Source organism: Cupressus sempervirens, chromosome 8, assembly GCF_028749045.1.
Source record: "Cupressus sempervirens isolate cs-2001-9-10 chromosome 8, ASM2874904v1, whole genome shotgun sequence".
NCBI classification, from domain to species: Eukaryota; Viridiplantae; Streptophyta; class Pinopsida; order Cupressales; family Cupressaceae; genus Cupressus; species Cupressus sempervirens.
Window position 1 is genome coordinate 683,178,348 of NC_143125.1, and position 18,052 is coordinate 683,196,399.

Below are 18,052 nucleotides of genomic sequence, written 5' to 3' on the forward strand. Positions count from 1 at the left end.
ACTCTTTTCTCCCTCTTTGCTCAAAGTATCACTAATGGAAGTTTCTGCCACTTCATCTACCAAGTAGCAACCTTCGTCTTCTTCAATTCTTGAGTCAAGATCATCAATAGTAAGCACAATTTCTAGTGCTAAAGTTTGGATTCTTCAATTTTGACTACTTCAGGTGTACATATTCCAGTAAGTTCTTCAATTATGTATACTTCTATTAGTATTTCACCTATAAATACTTCAATTTTGGGAAGTTTGGCAAGTACATCAATTTTGGATTCTGTTAGTACTCTAGTAAGTATTCCATTAGTAGACACTCTACAAGTTTTCACTGCTAGCCCTACTATTTCCACTATTGTTTTTGTTTCAAAACCTAAAGCATTAATGTCAAAAGTTGAACCAAAGACACAACTAAAACTTTTGATTAGTGGAAAGGAAATAGAGGAAGACATAGATCTAGATAAGGATGTTGAGATTCCCAAATTTTATTTTGACAATACGATTGTAGATTAGATGAGATTAGTCAGTTAGCTTCTTGAAAAGAAAGCCAAACATAAGCAACTAAGAGAAGAGAGAGATAGAGAATTCAAAATTATAGAGAGTTCTAAAAATATTTTGACAGAGGCTATAGGTGTTGATGTTGATTCTTCTCAACACATTTTATTGCAATTAGAAGAGGCAGTTATCAAATTCAATGAGGATTCCAGTGGCTAGGAAAAGCTGATAGAGAAAGAAGAGAAGAAGTTTGATAATAAAGTGCTTGAGCACATTGCTCGACAGATAGCTATCCAACAAGTAGAACTTTCTTCAATTTTGTCAAATCTTAAATCCTTCTACATGAATATAACATCTCTTTTTGCTAAGTTATGTGATGTTATCAAGAATACAAAAGAAATAAAGAGAAAATTGAATAATATTGATGAGGATTTGAAGGCTAATGCACAAAAGTTGTAGCTTGACCCTAGTTCAAGCTCTGCACACCACATAAGGATTAGATTCCTATCAAATATGCAAGAAAATTTATTGAGAGAGGAAGCAAGGATTTGGTCTACACTTATAGACATCCAAAACATGATCCTTCCTATCATGGATACAATGTAGAGGCACTCTGCTTATTCTAAAACATTGATCCATGACAATAACCTTTCAATTGCAGATCATATGTGTAGACACCTAAATTTGATTACACTATTTTAGTAATCCTATTTAGTTATCTAAAAAGGCATTATTAATTAAATTTCTATTTAATTAATCCTTTGTCATCCCCTAGTTGATTAATTTAATTAATCATCTATAGTCCTAATTGATAAATCAAATAATCTATTATTTATCAATTAAATCCTATTCTTCTATCTAATTCCAAAAATTCCCATTTATTAAAATAAATCTATTTGATAAATGAAATCCTCAAATTCAGAAACCCCTAACCTATCTCTAATCCTCCATTTAGCCTAATCCACCCCATCCACCCATACTAACCAACCTTAGCCACTAACTCACCCACCCTCATTAATGCCATCCACTTGCACATCTCTAACATTCCTAATCTAATCCTAAACCCAAGCCTAATCCACCCCCTAATGTTGTCACATTCCTTAAACAAGCTTAAGAATTTCCTAATCCAAACCAAAGTCTCCCCTCAAAAAACCCAACCACTAAGTCATGAGTGCTCTTACAAAACATAAAAGACTCTTACAAGCCCACTCATGACTCTTACACCCATCTCCCACACTCTTCCCTCTTCCACACTCATTCCTCTTACATCCCTCTTACATACTCAACCCCACTCATCATGCCTTTAACCAACCCTTTACCCTACCCTCTCACACTCATCCTCCTTGTGACAAGTGTCACCTTCCCATTGGTGCTAAACAAGCACAATCCATGTGCTCTCCTTTGAGTGCATCCTAGCCCTCCTTAAGCCTTCATCCATCCTTGCATCTAAGCCCTCCATCCCTCTACCCCTTAGCCTATAAATTGAATCCCATCCCAAGCCATTTCATCAACAATCTTTGAGCTAAAGTTACCATGCCCTTTTGAGAGCCAAAAGCCATACCCATACCCTTATAATGCCAAATTGAGAGCTCACAAAGCTACCAATTTGCCATTACCCATCTCCATTGAAGCAACTTTTGAGCATCTTGAGCATACATCCACAGCAAAAGGACACATCTACAGAATCAAGAAAGCATGGAGTGTTTTCTCTTGTGAGGTTTGCACTTCTTGTTTTCTTTCTTTGTCTAAGCATATATGTGAATTTAGTTTTTGGTTTGTGAATGTTTACTTTATTTGTTAATGTTCTTTGCATACTAAATCTTGTTCTACATTTTGGCATGCCCGGTGGGACCCCACTATGGGTCATTTAATCATCTATTTTCATCTATATGTCATTTTTCTAACCATCTAATGTTTGTTGTTGTTTGAGTGTGTTGTGAGGGTATTTTGCTTGTTTTTGCAGGTTAAAGAACACACTTAGGAAGAAGAAATACCATCTATTTTTTTTTTTTTTTTTTTTTGCATTTTTCAACTTTTTTCGCGCAATTTTGGCATCTGCAACCTGTTCTGTCTGCGAAAATTCGCGTCTGCGCAAATCGACGTCTACGAAAATTTGCGTCTGCGCAAATCGACATCTGCGAAAATCCGCGTCTGCACAAATCGACGTCTCCGCCACTGCCAATCCAAATTGTCGTCCGCAAAAATCTGCATCTGCGCAAATCGGCGTCTCTGCTTGTCACCTATTTTTTGTGCCGTAAAATCTGTTCTGTCGTCTTCGAATGCTAGCGTATCTTTATTTCTGCACTTTGTAGCTTTAAAAAAAAAAAGAAAAAAAAAGAAGAGTATAAATCAAAATTTGACTTTTAGTGGTTCCGTAGGATTTAGACCATTTTAAGCATTTTTACGCGTAGAAAAAATAGCAAAAAAAGTTAAAATTTTTTTTCCCATAGTTAAGCTCTCATTTTTGAAGATTTTGGCTAACTAACTAAATTGCTTTTTTTTTTGTTGTCTCATTGCAGGTTAGAGCACATATGGAACCACTAACCATGTTTCTTGTAGGTTTTCATGTTGCTAAAAAATGAACTTGAATGCTTAACCATTTGTCTTTGAATGCATGTTGCTAAAAAATGAACTTGAATGGTTAAACACATTTTCCATTGAATGAATGTTGCTCAAAACACACTCTTGAATGCCATGGATTAAAATCAACTTTCTTTGGAATGCATGCTTAAAACAACAAATCCAATCTTGAATGCCAAGGATCAATTAACCATTGCAATATCAAACACTTCATTTGGAGCTTCTAAAATTGAACAAAACAAATCTCTTTTCCACATGCAATCTAGGTAAAGTTTGATTTTTGGACATTTAAGAAACTTTGTTAAGTTAAAATACAAATTTACAAAAATCAATTTGAGTAGTTCCTTGGACTCACCTCTTTTCTAATCACCCATCAAATATTAACCATTGGTTGCAATCTCAGCGCCATTTATGGGGATGGGTCTACTTGAAAAAGGTGTTAAATGTTTCACAATCTAACTCACTCACTTGGTCTTTGAACGTTTGCTTTAACTTTATCAAAATTCTTAAATGGCCAAAACTCTAGATTAAATCGATCACACTTCAAGTTTGGGCACTAAAATTGAACAACAACTGACGTGGAGAGCCTCCGGGCGCGCGCTTGAAATCGAATCTCACACACTTTTGTTTTGGGCTTAAAACAAACTCACACTCAATCTTGAATGCCTTAAAGAAAATTAATTGATACTTGACGTGGAGGGCCTCCGGGCGCGTGAGTTTGCTTTTGTTGACCCTAACTCTTCTTATTGTTTGCATTCTTTGATCGATTTACTTTTGTGAGCACTTCAAGTTAAAATTGAACATTGTCTCTTAAACATGAGTGCTTGCAAAGTCTATATTAGCACACATAAGAGTCAGTTGGTAAAAGAACAAACGGGTTTTTTAGCCCAAGGTCATCCAAGACTTCTCTCCCCTTGTCGTCTTTCGAGGCCATCTTGGGTGCATAAGATTAGGATCCAAAACCTTGTTTCTTTTTAGGAGGCCTTCTTGGGGATTTCATCACCCCTTGGACGACCTCAACTCCAGCGTTCTGGCGGAGTATAAGAATCGGGAGGTGAATCGAAAGACACCTCTCTTGGGATCAAGATTTTGTCATTCGGGCTAAGCCTCAAGGAACTTTATACCCTTGAGAAGTGAAAGAGGAGAAGTGGGTTACCGCTCCTCTCGGCTGTGTGACATCCTTTTGGTCTCATCTATGGGTTTGGGCCTCACGTACCTTGCGTATATCGAGGAATCCCTAGCTAAACCAATTGTCAGCCTTGCAGAAAACCATCTAGGATGTTAATGTGTTTGGAGTGACTGATCAAAACATTTATAGAACATACACACTCCTTGGCGCAAGTATCACATTCTGAGAACCACAAACTTCTATCTGGGTGTTCCTATCTATTGCTTGTTTTTATTTTACTTGTTGAATGAATGTTTGCCAAACTTGGTCAATCTTAGCTTAGGGCACACTTAGCATAGTCACTACCTATTTTAGAAGTTGAACAAGTTAAAGCAAAAGAACTGAGATTTTTTCCAAAGTCAAGCAAATTCAAGAATTTATGTCGGAACAACCCAAACCCAAAAAAAAGTTTCACAAGGTCAAACTCAAGCCATCTCTAGCATACCAAGAACTTTCAGCCAAGAGAAAAGAAATAACACCAAGCCCACGAATTGCCAAACTCTACAAAGCAGAGGACAAAGCTACTGACAAAGCACTTCAAGAGGCTTGGTTAGAGCGCACCATCAAATTTAGCCAACATCCAAGAGTTAATCCTTCTTATGCCTTACCAACTAGGCATGATTTCTATGATTAGACACCCTTGTTTCTCCACATCTTCTTGGATAAGCTTCACTTTAGAGTCATCTTTGTAGAAAATTCAGCCATCTTAGGTTATCCCCTTAAGCATTATTAGCTCATCCATCTCATTTAGAATCATACCATCTAGCCAGTAATCGAAAATCTGCACATCTAAGCTTTCAAAATTGTTGTCACCTTGCTAAAAGTTTTCCATTCCTAAAATCTTCCAAATCCACCAATCTCACCAAGGTTATCCCTTTGACAGAGCTTTGTCTAGGGTAATCTAGCTTTGTCACTTGTTATCCCTCACCACCTTGAGCTAAAGATTGGGATTCGCAAGTGGTCAATCTTGTATTCTTCCTAAAGGATCATCAGTCTATCCTTAAGTTGACACAATCACCACCAAGCTTGCACATAGGAAAGAAGACCTTTTGTGCTTTGACAACATATCTTTGAAGTTAGAATCCCCAACCCAATCCTCCTTAGGTTTTGTCATATAGCTTTGCCTCAACCTAGGAAATAATTTGCATAGAAAAGCCTTCCCCCTTTTGCATCCATCAACATTATTGCACCTCATCCCTAGGAGCATTTTTCATGCCACCTGTCACTCGCTTAGCCAAGAAGAAAGAAACAATGGAGCCCTATCATTTGGATCGAATAGCCTCACCCCCCTTGAGCACTTAGCCATCCTTCAGCCCAGAGCAAGCTATGCCATCACCTACTGACATTAAAGCTTTCATGAACCAACCAAGAAATGCAGTATTGGTAAACACCATTATAGACAAAAACAAAGAGACAATCATGGATAATTTTTGAAGGGACAATGTAGGAACCTTTGACTTTGGAAGACCCCCTCCATTATCAGATCCATCTCACCCATTGTTTGGGCAGCTGCCACCACCCATAGGCTCTTATGATCCAAATTATCCTCAATATATTCCAAAAGAAGAGCCTCTAGCCAATCCATATGACCCAACAGACCCAAACATACCATCATCCACCCAAGTTGAAATCTCCATGCCGCAAGCCAACCCAACCACCACCACTCCATCCTTGGTTCATACCTCTTCGCTCCAAACCCCCTTTACCCAAAACAGCTCACCATTCACCCCCTTCACTATTGCTGTTGCTGCTCCCCAATCCAGCCTTCCAAATCCACCCATCTCCCAAATCAGTGCTAGCATCTTTGGCCAACCTCAACAATATACAACAGGGATGTCACCCATGGGGCCAAGTAATCAACCTTTCATCACCCCCAGCTTGTTCACTGTAGCCCAGAACACAATCCCATCATTTCCATTAGGTCTTGGGAGCTTAATACCATTAGCCACAAATCTACAAGCTACTACCCTCACTCCACAAAGCTATCAAATCCCACAAGCTACTACCAATTTTCTACCAAGCTCCCAAATGACCCTAGCTCCCGCCACCACTCTACCAAGCTTCCAAATCCAGCCAACAAGCTATCAAACCTCATCAGTTCCATTCCCAAGCTTTCAATTCCCACCACCTCCACCACCAACTAATCCATTACCTCCAATTACCAACTACTTTTCAATGCCACTTCTAGGAGGTAATCCACCACCCCAGCCAACCACCAATTATTTGCAGATACCATCCCAAATGGGGGCACAACCCACATATATTGGTCAAACCCCACAAGCCCTCTGATCCTTTCCCCAAGCCTCACAACCATCTTATACCTTACCTCCAAAAAGAAATCCATTTATCCCACAGCCAGCTTATGTTCCTCAACCCCAACCTCAAATCCCATATCAACAGCAAGCCTCACAGCACATGCAGCAATATGCACCACCTCCCCCTCAACAACCTGTCATCCACCATGCAGCTGCCCAAACAATGTACAATCCCTATCAGCAAATCCCTCATAGCCATCCATATTCGGTGGCCCCATCCAGCACATACCTACCTCAAGACACTCCTACATTGGGGGCACCCCAACCATCACCTATCAATTCAGAGTGGGAGCAAATGAAGACAACTCTGAAAGCCATCCAAGAAGGGAATGATCCAAAGACATTCACATTTCAGAATGTGTGTCCTTATCCATTTGACAGAGCCATTACCACGACAACATTTCCCGAACACTTTGAGGTACCTAAATTTGACAAATTCAGAGGAAAAGGAGACCCTGCCACACATATCAAAGAATTTTACATGCATTGCAAGGACGTGGCATACAATGATGTCTTCCTCTTGCACCTTTTTCCCAAAAGCTTGGCTGGACCAGCTCTTGAATGGTTTTATAGAATCCCCTATGGCACAATTAAAAACTTTGCTGAATTATCTGAGGCATTTGTAGCCCAATATGCCCATCTTGTTGAAACAAAGCTATCGATAGTTGATCTTGTCCACACCAAGCAAAAAGGTGGATAAAGCCTTGCCGAATACCTACAAAGATGGCAAACCCTTACCACCAACATATCCTGCACCTTGCCAGAACGCCATGTGGTGAAAATGTTTATTGATAATGCACATCCTAGCTTGGCTCACCACATGACCATGAACTATTTGCAGACCTATAAGGATATCAAAGAGAAAGGAATGATCCTTGAGCAAGGACTCATCAAAGATGGTGTGGTAAAGATTTACAAAGAGGCCAACCAAAATCAATCACATTCCAATGACAAGTCTAGGTATTGGAACAAAAACAAGCATGTTGCAACATATGGGGTTACTGACACCAGACATGTGAATATCATTGGTCCTTTTCAAAACAAGTCTAACCCACCATATCAAACAAACAACCAACAAGCTATCAATTACCAACAACGAAATAACCAAAGCTATCAAAACCACAATACAAGACCCAACTTTCAAGGGTCTAACAATCAAGCTAATGCCATCAATGTAGCTGCAGGGCAAAAGCCCAGATTCCAACCTGCACCTAGAAACTATACACCCCTTGGTGAGCCATTGGATGTTATTTTTGAGAAATTGGCTAAGGAAAACCTCATCAAATTTCCTCCTACCCAGCAAATTGATCCAAGCCAATCCAAAGCTGCATGGTACAAGGACAATGAGTATTGCAAGTTCCATAGGGTAAATGGTCACACCACCCTTAGACTCATGAAACTGAAAGACTATGTGTAGGACCTCATTGATCGGAAGGAAATCACTGTTGGTGCCCAAACCTCTCCCAATGCAGGCTTACAGATTTATCAAAATGCTTTTCCTCCACACAACAACCAAAATCCTGGAAAAGCACCTATCCAAAACAACACCAACAACCGCCAGCCAAACTAACAACATGGGAAGAACAATGACCACACTTCATCCTATATAGACTATGGTAGCCTTATAGGTTGTATATCTGAGAAAGAGCCTTCTGTCAATGTTATCAATATCCGAGGACCAGACAATGAGTGTGGGGTCACCACTTGAAGAGCGCGATTTAACATCGCAGGCCCACCAGTTTCATTAGCACCATTAGCTCCATCAAAAAGCCGGTACAATATCTTGGAACACCTTGGGAACATGCCAGCCCAAATATCCATTTTAGAGCTTCTCCGCACTAGTCCTGTGTACAAAGACATCCTTGACAGTGCTCTCATAGAATCTCGTGTCCCTTCTTCTGATATCAATGCTACTGATTTTCATAATCTTGTTGGACACCTTTCATCCTCATGTGCCCTATCTTTTAAACCCACCGACATACCCGCGGTTGAGCCAGATCACACCCTTCCGCTTCGCATAGCCATCATGGTATCCAATTTTGCCGTGAAAAGAGTAATGATAGATAATGGATCAGCCTTGAACATTTGCACCCTAAAATTCATAAAACAAGCTGGGTATACTGAGGCATATATGATCAATGAGGTTATCACCATCAAAGCTTATGACAACTTGGAAAGGACCACAGAAGGGACTATTTTGCTACCAATCAAGGTTGGGCCGGTTATTCAAGAGACAGTTTGCCATGTTGTTGATATAAACCTACCATTTAACATCCTCCTCGGTTGCCCATGGATTCATGCTATGAAGGCCATTCCATCCACCTACCATCAGTGCATCAAATTTCTGCATCAGGGCATTGAGGTAACCATCCATGCCGATCCAGAACCCTTTGCTTATTGCAATGCGGTTGAAGCTTCATATACAAACCATTGCCCTGGAATAGACATGGGCACATCCATCGCCAGCTCATCCCACACTTGTAATGATGCAGAAACCATCCTCGCCTCCACCCTATCTACCATAAAGATCAACAACAAAGGTTGTGGAGAATATAGTCTATCAGATGCATTTGCTGTTGGAGCAATCCCACTTGATCCACATACCCATGGATGGCCAACATATCACAAAGCTAAGGAGATTCTACCTCCTTGATACAAACAGTTTGGCCCAAACACCTTTGTGTCCTCAAAAACCCCTCTTCATGAGGAGCTCACTCCAGATATCAACAATTGGTTACATAAGGATGCATCTCCAAGAAATCAAGCATGCCTTGATCACTTTAGCCAGAAGTATCCCCAACAACATAAGCTCATCACTGAAAAATGGAACTATCAAGGAGGTGGACTAGGACCAGAAGAAAGGGGCATGCAATGTCCCATCGAAGCACATAATTGGGAAACAAAGTCAGGTCTTGGCTTTGGCATACCTACAACTGGGGGCACCAACGAGAACGGTCACGCTTTTTTGAACATTCACCGCGACCTTGTCAAAATCGAAGACATTCCCAAGGAAGTTGAAAAGAGAGCCTACGACGATATCCCAGACCAAATCTTCCTAGGAGACTCTGTTCTCCGAGAACTATCCATCCATCTCATTGACCTACCACTCGCTCATCCACAACTCATAGATTGGGACCAACCAAGTGTCACACATATTGATGAGTTCACATCAGATGAAGCGCTTCTAAGATTCATGGGAGCCGAAACTCCTCATAAGAAGACAAAGCCAGATTTTGCCTACATCTACAAGCTAGATCCCAAGGGGTGTTTTGGAGAAAATCCCCAACCCAGTTTCGATACACCCAAAACTAAAACTAAGGTAAATTTGTGACTAGCTAAGGCAGCGAAGAGAACCCCTCAGCAAGAAAATCCAGAGCCACAAGCAGAACATGAGGATTTAGTATTGCCTCCTCAAGATGATCGACCAGAGGTGTCTTCTATTCTAATAGAGGATACTAGAGAAGTCAACATTGGTTCTTTAGAGATCCCTAGAATTGTTCATATTGCTGCATCCCTATCACAAGACCAAGCTGGCCTCCTCTTTGAGGTTTTATGAGAGAACATTGGCCAATTTGCATGGTCATATCAGGACATGCTAGGACTTGATCCAAAGCTTGTAGTTCATCATCTTGCATTCGATCCAAAGATCAAGCCCGTCAGACAAAAGCTTAGAAAAATGCACCCCAAGGTGGCATTACTAGTCAAAGCTAAACTAGAAAGAATGTTAGCTGCTAAGGTTATCCGACCTATCGACTACTCAGAATGGATCTCCAACATGGTCCTTGTCACTAAGCCTTCTGGTAACATCAGAATCTGCACTGATTTTAGAGATCTTAACAAAGCTTGTCCAAAGGATGATTTTCCCTTGCCCAACATAGATATGATTGTAGATCTTACAGCTGGACATGAAATTCTATCCCTTATGGATGGATTTTTTGGGTATAATCAGATCAAGATTGCAGAAGAGGACCAGCATAAGACATCATTCACTACCCCTTGGGGGACCTTTTGCTACACCATGATGCCTTTTGGCCTAAAGAATGTTGGGGCTACCTATCAAAGAGCTATGAAAGCCATTTTCCATGATCTTATCCATAGCATTTTGGAAGTTTATGTGGACGATATCCTAGTCAAGTCTCACACCTTCATGGATCATCTTGCTGACCTAGAAAAAGTCTTTGATAGGTTGGCCCAATATCATCTCATGCTAAATCCCAAGAAGTGTGTCTTTGGGGTCACATCTGGCAAGCTTCTAGGCTTCATAGTTTCTAAACGAGGTATAGAGATTGACCCCAAAAAGGTCAAGGCTATCTTAGACATGCCTCCTCCCCAGACATTGCGACAGCTTCGCTCTCTTCAGGGAAAACTTCAATCTGTCCAGCGCTTCATCTCCCAACTTGCAGATAAGTGTACACCATTTTTACACTTGCTAAAGAAGAATGAGAACTTCAAGTGGGATCTTTTATGTCAGCGCAGCTTCGATCAGCTCAAGCAGTATCTCACCAATCCCCCTATCTTGGTTCCACCAGTTCCTGGTCGTCCCTTGATCTTGTATATATCAGCAACACCTACTGCTCTAGGGGCACTTCTAGCACAACATGATGATTATAGCAGAGAGAGAGCCATCTACTATATCAGTAGGACCCTAGTTGGTTATAACTCAATTACACTCCTATGGAAAAAGCTTGTTTGGCAGTTGTTTTCTCAACTCAAAAGCTTTGCCACTACATGCTAAGTCATACCATCCAACTAGTCTCCAAGATTGACCCTCTCAAGTATATGCTCTCTAGAACAGCACTTACAGGCCGTTTGGCCAAATGGGTTATGCTACTAAGTGAGTTTGACATCCAGTATGTGGACAGAAAGGCAATCAAAGGGTAAGCTATAGCAGATCACCTAGCTGATGCACCTCTAGTAGATGCATATCCTTTGCTCACAGAATTTTTGGATGAGCATATCTGCCTAATTGAAGAAAAGCCCCCATGGAAGCTTTATTTTGATGGCTCATACACCTCTCATGGATCAGGGGAGGGAATATTATTAGTTACACGTCAAGGAGATTACATTCCAAAAGCCTTCAAGCTACAATTCCCTAGCACCAACAATATAGCAGAATATGAAGCTCTTGTAGCAGGATTAAAGATAGTTGCAGAATGGAATATCACTGAGTTACAAGTCTTTGGTGATTCCCAACTCATCATCAAACAAGTCTTAAATTAATATCAAACCAAAGATGAAAAGTTGTTACCCTACAAAGAGCTAGTTGATCAGCTGACCCAACATTTTACAAAGCTTTAGTTTACACAAGTGCCTCGAATGCAGAATAAGGCAGCAGATGGCATGGCCACAATTGGCTTGCTCTTGGAAATTCCCCAAGATGCTATGCAGTATGAATTTTTAGTTGAGTAGCTCCTCACACCCGCTTATGCGAATGAGGATTCAAACCGTGTTTGTATCTTGGTTGGTCCCCAATCCCCTTGGTACCATGAAATTCATGGTTACCTTAACGATGGTATCATATTCCCTCACCTCACATGCACCCAATGCCAAAACCTTATTCGAAAATCATCTCGCTATGTTATCATAGCCAATACCCTATATCGTCGGGGTTATTACGATACTCTCTCTCGATGTTTAGCTGAAAATGAGGCTGCAACGGCATTAAAAGAAGTACATTCTAAACTTTGCGGTGCCCACACGAGTGGTATTGTCCTAGCATGACAAATCCTTAGAGAAGGCTACTATTGGCCTACCATTGAAGAAGACTCTTGTGACTTTGTCAGAAAGTGTCTCCCATGTCAGCAGCATGCAAATCTTGTGCACGCTCCAGCACAGGATCTACAACCTATTGCACCACCTTGGCCTTTTGCTTGTTGGGGCCTTGATCTAGTTGGAACTATCACACCTCTCTCATCTGATGGACATAAATGGATAATAACAGCTACAGACTATTTCACTAAGTGGGTGGAAGCAGTCCCCCTAGTCTCAGCTACAGGAGTTCAAGTCTCCAAGTTCATCTTGTACCACATTGTTTGCCGCTTCAGCATCCCATCCACCATCTTCACTGACCACGGAGGTAACTTTGAAAATCTCAACATGGAAGAATTATGCACTTCCCTCCGCATCCATCACCACTTTTCTAGCCCATATTTCCCACAAGGTAACGGCCAGGCAGAGGCAACTAATAAAACCCTCCTCAAAATCCTAAAGAAAGTTGTCAATGATTCCGGCCGTGATTGGCACCTTCAAATAAATCTGGCTCTATTGGCTTATCGAACTTCCTTCCGTACATCCACAGGCACAACTCCATACTCCCTAGTCTATGGTGCCGAAGTGGTATTACCTATAGAAGTTGAACTTCCCTCACTATGCATATCTTTGCGAGGGCAAATCTCAGATGAAGAATACAGAGTAGCTCAACTCACCCAGCTAGATCTCTTAGACGAGAAGAGACAACAAGCCTATGACCATCTCACAATCTATCAAACTCGTCTCAAAAATAATTTCAACAAGAAGGTGCTCCCACGACACTTTCAGCCAGGTGACATGGTCCTCAAAGAAAATATGAAAGTCCAAGCAGATGGAGAAAAGAAAGGCAAGTTTGAACCTACATGGCTTGGTCCCTATGTGGTTACTGCCTCCTTTGGCTCTGGAGCCTATCAATTATCTACACTAGAAGGAGAACTCTTGAATGATACCACTAACATCATTCATCTCAAGAAGTTCTATGCTTGAAGATCCTTGGTATACCCAGCTTTTGAAAAATACAAAAAAAATAGTAAAGAGAAATAAGCGTTCAATGGTGAAAACTTGGCAATTCAAGTGCCTTGGATAGGTACCTTGGTGAAAACCTAGTAATTCAGGCACCTTGTGTGCTAAAGACTAATCCATTATCTATCACTATCCTATCCCTCATCCATCCACCCACCATCCCATAAAACACCTGCTTGTTCCCTTGGTGTTCCAATCAAATATCCAAAATCTGATGGAGCTTGTCAATACCTCCTGTACAGCTTGTAAATCTTGTACCAAAGCTTGTATTATACCTTGTAAATCTTGTACCATACCTTGTATATATTTGAATCTTGTCCAAAGATTGTACCATATTCTAGCTTGTAAATAATCTTGTATCCTAGCCTGTATCCTATCACATGCACACACAGAATCCCATTTTCCTTAAGCTTTTCACAAACCATCTACCTATCCACCTATCAACTATTATAGACATCCCATCCTTCACAAACATTTCCATCTCAAAAAAAAACAAAACATGAACAAACTTGTACATTTGTAACATATCTTGGTCTGTCAGCTTTTATATCCTCTTTAGCTTAGTATCATTGTATCTATCCAGCTTTCATGTTAGTTCATCCTTGGTCAACATCTTGCACACATCGCACACCTTGGTTAGATATTCCAATGCATCCTTTAGCTAGATCTCCTATCACCAAAGTGTTATCCTTCTTAGTTCAGCTTGCCAGATGCATCACTCATCCAGATCCATCAGCTTAGGTGCTCTCTGATAGATCCTTGCAGGATATAGCTTTCCTCATGTCTGATCTTGGTCCGTTAGTACCTCGTCCTACCCATCTCGTTGGCAAATGGTTCTCTTTTGGATTTTTGCTTTTTTTTGATTTGGGATCTTCCCTTTTGGGTCTTGAAATATCTTTTCCAAGCAATCTCCTTGTTCCCTCCTCAAGGTTGCCATGATCTTCCATATCATGGTATGCTACGAATGGGGCAATTAGAGCGTAAGGTCTTGATTAGGTCTTTTGCTTGTTTTCTTTTTCTGCTTGTGGGTTACCTAGTGTCATTTCCACGCTGCTTCCTCTGGGATTCATGTGTGATACTGGGGCAATCCTTGCGTGTTTGTTTTGAGTCAGTTCGTCAGTCCTCTGGACGGTTGGTGAAAAAGCCTTGATGTTCTTGGTAACCTTGGCAATTAACCAACAGTCCTATAGAAAATCTAGTGCTCAACTACATGGTGGTACTTCTCTTTGAAGTATCCCCCCGCTCAAAAAGCTTCAATGGATTCCCTTCATCTCCATTATCCCCCATCCATATCCTACATCTATCGCTCCTACCCCAGCTTATGCATCAGTATCTCTTTGAATCACTCCTCACGCTTAGCTTTAGGGATCCACAATCCTAGTCTTAGGGATCCACCAATCAAATCAATCCACCAAGCCTCATCTTTCGAGATCCACAATCCTAGTCCTAGGGATCCCCAAAACCCATCTTCCGCCAATCTGACTCTTTGAAATCTTGTTGCATCAGCTTTATCATTCTATCATCCATCTCCCTACCATGGATTCCTTTTATAGCGCTCCGCTCCTCCTCCCCCCCCCCCCCCCCCCCAATCCTGGAAAGTCTTAAGCTTGCTTTACTATTGTGCCTCTGATTTCCCTTTATCATTCTCCCATAGTGAGAGTTTGACCTAATTCAGCCCCTTCTCTTCGCCAACTTGTGTCTCAGCTCGTCTCAATTTCTTGTACTTTTCAAGAAGTCGTCAAGCCTCATCTCTCTCCCCGTCTCCTTCTTGAGGGGGCATCATCTAAGTCTAGTCTCTCCTCTTCTTATCCGAGACTGGGGCAACCTTGTTGCTAAAACATCTTCCTCATGTCATCTTCATTCAAACTTCTTTGAAATAGTGTTTTCTTAACACTATGTCAAAGAGGGGCAAAATGTAGACACCTAAATTTGATTACACTATTTTAGTAATCCTATTTAGTTATCTAAAAAGGCATTATTAATTAAATTTCTATTTAATTAATCCTTTGTCATCCCCTAGTTGATTAATTTAATTAATCATCTATAGTCCTAATTGATAAATCAAATAGTATATTATTTATCAATTAAATCCTATTCTTCTATCTAATTCCAAAAATCTCCATTTATTAAAATAAATCTATTTGATAAATGAAATCCTCAAATTCAGAAACCCCTAACCTATCTCTAATCCTCCATTTAGCCTAATCCACCCCATCCACCCATACTAACCAACCTTAGCCACTAACTCACCCACCCTCATTAATGCCATCCACTTGCACATCTCTAACATTCCTAATCTAATCCTAAACCCAAGCCTAATCCACCCCCTAATGTTGTCACATTCCTTAAACAAGTTTAAGACTTTCCTAATCCAAACCAAAGTCTCCCCTCAAAAAACCCAACCACTAAGTCATGAGTGCTCTTACAAAACATAAAAGACTCTTACAAGCCCACTCATGACTCTTACACCCATCTCCCACACTCTTCCCTCTTCCACACTCATTCCTCTTACATCCCTCTTACATACTCAACCCCACTCATCATGCCTTTAACCAACCCTTTACCCTACCCTCTCACACTCATCCTCCTTGTGACAAGTGTCACCTTCCCATTGGTGCTAAACAAGCACAATCCATGTGCTCTCCTTTGAGTGCATCCTAGCCCTCCTTAAGCCTTCATCCATCCTTGCATCTAAGCCCTCCATCCCTCTACCCCTTAGCCTATAAATTGAATCCCATCCCAAGCCATTTCATCAAAAATCTTTGAACTAAAGTTACCATGCCCTTTTGAGAGCCAAAAGCCATACCCATACCCATACCCTTATAATGCAAAATTGAGAGCTCACAAAGCTACCAATTTGCCATTACCCATCTCCATTGAAGCAGCTTTTGAGCATCTTGAGCATAAATCCACAGCAAAAGGACACATCTACAGAATCAAGAAAGCATGGAGTGTTTTCTCTTGTGAGGTTTGCACTTCTTGTTTGCTTTCTTTGTCTAAGCATATATGTGAATTTAGTTTTTGGTTTGTGAATGTTTACTTTATTTGTTAATGTTCTTTGCATACTAAATCTTGTTCTACATTATGATTGAGCTCTCTGTAGAAGTCCAAGTTGCACTTTATATCTACAAAAGTTTACAAGAAAACTAGGACAGGACCTTAACTCTTATTTTTAAGGTACAATTTGAGTTTCTCTCACATTTTGGTGACTCTATATAAGTAGATTGTATATAATTTTTTGGCATTATTGTCAAAAAGGGGGAGAGAGACATGTATACATAAGGAGGAGACATATTTGTATATAAACTTAGTATGTTATTATGCCTGACATGGTATGAACATTGTATGGTGGAGATGTATGAAAATCTATATACAGTAAAGTTACAAAGAAATTTTTTGAAAAATCAAAAAATTCAGCATGCCATACCAAGCCAGTATCACATCATGTTGTACATAAGTTTTCACTAATAAGTGTTTTTGTCACTAATGCCAAAGGGGGAGATTGTTGGCATTAAGTCATGTTTATTATTAGTGATAACACTTATTTAGATTCTATATGGTTACTGAGCTCTTTGATCAATTTTTAGTGTTTTCCAAACAATTCAATGGTTTCCAAGTTTCATAGTTCATACCGAGCATTCTAGTGGTTACCAAGTGAATTCAGGCAGAGTGAAACCTAACAGTTCTTACCAAGCAGTTTAGTTCTTACTGAGTAGTTTAGTGGTTACCAAGCTTCGTAGTGTCTACCAAGTCGTCATTTTTTATGAAGCAAAGTTAGTGTTAACCAAGTGATGAGAAGTTAGTGTTTACCAAGTGCAGGCATGGTAAACATGGAATTCAATTTCTACCAAGTGAGACGGTATCTACCGAGTCTCTAGTGTATACTAAGTTCAAAACTACATTGAAGTGATTAGTATGGACCAAGCCTCTACTTCTATCGAGTGCATGATGATGCCAAGTAAATTCACCAAGTCAGCTTTTAGAACATGAGTTTCTACATTTGGGCAGACTCAGTAATATTGGTGTTAACTTGTGTATTGGTTGACCTTGTAATTATGTAAATTGGGTTGATATATATGTAATGTATTGTATCATACCCAATTGTAGTAATGTTTTTGATGAATGAGGATGTGAATGTATTGAAAAGCATGCGAATGTGAGTCAACAACAGAGAAAAGTGTTTTGCAAGGGCAAATTAGGAGTAATCAAGTTATATCTATCACATAGAAGTGATCAGTACTTCAAGAATCTTAATCAACAATTTAGTTGTAAGTCAGATCTACTATTTCATCCTAATAAGTGAATCAACTTCAAATCCTTTAACAGGGTAGACTTAATAGTCTTTTTTTTAAATCTCTTTACCAAGTGCATACTTCATTGTATGTTTGTAAATCCTCTAACAAGGTGGACCTAATAGTCCTCATTGCTCCTAACAGGGTAGAACATTAGAAGTGATCAATGTAAGCCTTAATAGGCCAAATTTATATTATAGTATTGAAGTTTTGTGGGTATCATCCCCACCCCAGTTTTACTTTCTATTTGGAATGTTTCTGGGTCACCAAATATTGTGTTCAAAGTGTTTTATGCTTTCAGTTTCTCATGAATATAGTAGATTAGATCTATTGATGATAATTGGATTATGTTATTAAATGTTAAATTTTTCAAAATTTTTGAGGTTACTAATTCATGCCTCCATGCTTAGTAACCTAGCTAGTCTTGAACATTTCCAACAAAT